At 32.5% G+C, this 3294-nt stretch overlaps 1 pseudogene; it reads left to right on the forward strand.

Moving 5' to 3' along the window:
- Positions 1-1754: 1754 nt before the first annotated feature.
- LOC148939186 (U5 spliceosomal RNA) lies at positions 1755-1872 on the forward strand (annotated as a pseudogene).
- Positions 1873-3294: the final 1422 nt, after the last annotated feature.

Genomic DNA, 3294 nt, shown 5'->3' on the forward strand with positions numbered 1-3294 from the left:
AATAACCAGTCACCACAATTAAATTAAATTGCTTTAAGTGATTGAATTCCTGATGCATTTTGTCTCTGAAAATACTCTGTAATTATTAAAAACCGATTTTTAAATTGAACTAGGATTCGAATCAAATTGCTTAAATTTAGATAAAGTCACAGAGGCTAGTCTTAAAAAGTGAAATGCCCTTGGTCACCAAACATTTTATCAAGTCAATTACGTTGGCAACATATCAAACTGAAAATTCCTTCACTACAGTTAAGCTTTTTGGAAGATTTAAATGCTCAGTTACATTGCAATGATTTTTTAGCCTGGTTACTGAATATTTATATTATTTTCTGCGGATTTTTTTTAGTACCATGTTATTGGAGTTGTCCGTGAATTGCTGCTTATTGAATATATTTTCTCATACCTGTCCTTTTCATATTTTATGTCTTGTTTTTATTCTTTATTTCTAAAGAGTGGCTTTATTTTGGGCTTCTGTGTATCTTTTTAGCTTGGCAATCAGCTTCCCTATAGTTCCAAATTTTAATTTGTAAATACATACATGTGGGTCCCATGTGTGATAAAAACGAATTGAGGCTCAGAAATAAAAAAAAATTATAAGGTAAAGAGAGCATAGTCCCACATGAACATAGATTTAACAGCCTATGCCTGATCTTTTTTATGGGACTTAACAGTCTCAAGAAACCAGGGGGCTCAGTCTCAAGGGGCTCTCGTCTAAGAAACCAGGGAAATAAGATTTATCGCTGCTTGTCTGATATTTCAGCTTAGACATGACCCACGAGAATTTTCCGGAAGTAAAATAAATATATAATAAATTGATACCATTTGAGTCGTCTTTTTCAGAGCTAAAGTTTACCACTAAGGATACCAACTATGGCAGGAGACTTAAAAGCGTTCATAATCAAAAGCAATTCCATTTAAGGACAAAAGAGGAGTATTGGGGTTATTATTTTCAATGGAAACCTAGAAAAAAGAAAAAGAAAAGATTTTGCAAAATAAAGACACAGAAAAGTATAATAGTAGTTAAATAAATAAAAAAGGCTCTTCATGTCCAGTAACAGGATTTGAGGTAACAATTTCAGTCTTTGCCTGGAATTCCGGTTTTAGGTATAAATTCTCTTCCTTCTTCAGCAGTTGACGGCCTTTGAAAAACATAATGTCTTAGCTCAGGGGGCCCAGCGCGTCTTTTTGGTGTAAAGCTTATCATTTCTGGTGATTTTTTGTTGATTTTTGTGAAATACTGGTGATTTCTGGTGATTTTCTTGGTGAAAAACTGGTACATTTTGTTTTTGAAAACACTCAGTAATTATTAAATGCAGATTTTTAAACTGAACTAGGATTCAAATCAAATTACTTAAATTTAGATAAAGTCACAGAGGGTAGTCTTAAAAAGTGAAATGCCCTTGGTCACCATACATTTCATAAAGTCAATTAAGTTGGCAAAATATCAAACTGAAAATTCTTTCACTTCTGTTAAGCTTCTTGGAAGATTTAAATACTCAGTTACATTACAATTATTCTTGAGCCTAATTACTGAATATTTCTGTTAGTTTCCTCGGATGTAGTTTTAGTTCTAAGTCACTAGAGTTGTCCTTGAATTGCTGCTTATTAAATATGTTTTCTCATTACATGATATTTTGCCCGTACTTACTTGATTGAACATTGAATTCCTTATTGCTTTTAAACCTTGTTAAAGCACCGATAAATATTTACTATGATTTATTTTTAAATACTCAAGTCAACTCTAACAATTTTCATAGCTCTGGTATCTCCTCATATAGAGTTAATCTTTCGGCTTTTACTAAAGATTATCGTGGGGAGGAGAATTTGATGAGTCTTAACAAATTTTTAAAATGCAGAAAGGCAGATTAGCCTATAATAATTAGCCTATAAAGGCAGATTTGAGAATCCTGAGATTATTTTTCTAACAAGCCCTATTACTTTTTTATATTTCCCCTTAGCGTTGCACAAGACGTAAATGACAGGAGAGGTCAGTAGGACTAATACTTGAGGAAACGGTTTTGATTAGTGTTCAGACAAGAAACCCTGGAAAATGAAGGATATTTGGTCTTATATTAACAAAAATTCAAATTTTGTAAAATTTGATGAAGCCTTGGCTATTTCTAATGATAAGGGTTACACTCAATGGGCGAGGGAAGCCATAAAAATTAAAAAACATATGTTTGCTAACCTTTCCATAAATAGGGACACAGTTAATATATATATTGACCCAATTTATGTTAACCTTCTAAAGAGTGAATCAACAGTCATTAAGGGAGTTAAGATTTTAAATAATCACCAAGGGACTATTTTACCTGCTACACCAAAACGATTTGCTTCAGTAATGGCTATCAAAAGGATTATTTCGCAACAGAATAATTAAAGTAATTTACAGTTTTTTTATTTTTCCTCAGTCACTCTGGTGTCCACACTTAATTAACTATATAATAGCATCTTTGCCCAACGTGGATCATTTTTCGCCAATTGTACATTTTTTTTTTTTTTTTTTTTTTTGGGGTGTGTGTTTTTTGGTTTTTGTTTTATCTTGTTTTTTTTTTTTTTTTATGCTGTTATTCTTGTGTTTATTTTGTGCTTAAGACGCCTTTTTTGGATACAGGCGAAATATCCGCGTTGTTTTGTTTTGCTGTTTTGTTTTCTCTCCACTGGCCACAGTCTCGTTTGTTTTTGTTTTTTTTTTTAGATTTTTCTCTTTGTTGGTTTTTTTCATGGCTGGCAAGTTCGGCTTAAGATCTTTCATTATTATTATTATTATTATTATTATTATTATTATTTTAAAAATGGCTTGTTTTTATGTTTTTTCGTATTTTTGTTACAGAAATTGAAAAAAACGTATTTTTTCTCCTTGGATAATGAAGAATACTCTTTTACCCTCATGCAATGCAATGCGTTACGTTTCAACGTATCAGACAAAAATATCGAGGGGGAGGGGGCACAGGATATGGGCTAGCCCTTTTAATGTCCACGAATTGATGGTATTGAACAGTAGTAACGGTGTCAACTGGCGGAGTGGGCATTTACTTTGGAAGATTTGTTTGCATTGCAAGCCCGAGATTAAAAAAAAGAAATATTTGTTCGCGGCATTTTCAAGAATTTGAATAGTTTGCATGAATAGTAAAATTTAAAAGACAACAAATTTAACCTCCCTGGATTCTGAAAAATGCTTTTTATTTATTTGTTTTCTTCCCCTCTTTGGGAGAAGAGCAGCTAAAAAGAACATGGGAGGGGACTGGTTACCGTTTGACCACTTTTCATTCCTCTTTTCACTCACAGTCAATC

The sequence above is a fragment of the Artemia sp. Qi Xiang Cuo genome, chromosome 21 (assembly GCF_049724085.1).
Source record: "Artemia sp. Qi Xiang Cuo chromosome 21, ASM4972408v1, whole genome shotgun sequence".
In the NCBI taxonomy this organism is placed as follows: Eukaryota; Metazoa; Arthropoda; class Branchiopoda; order Anostraca; family Artemiidae; genus Artemia; species Artemia sp. Qi Xiang Cuo.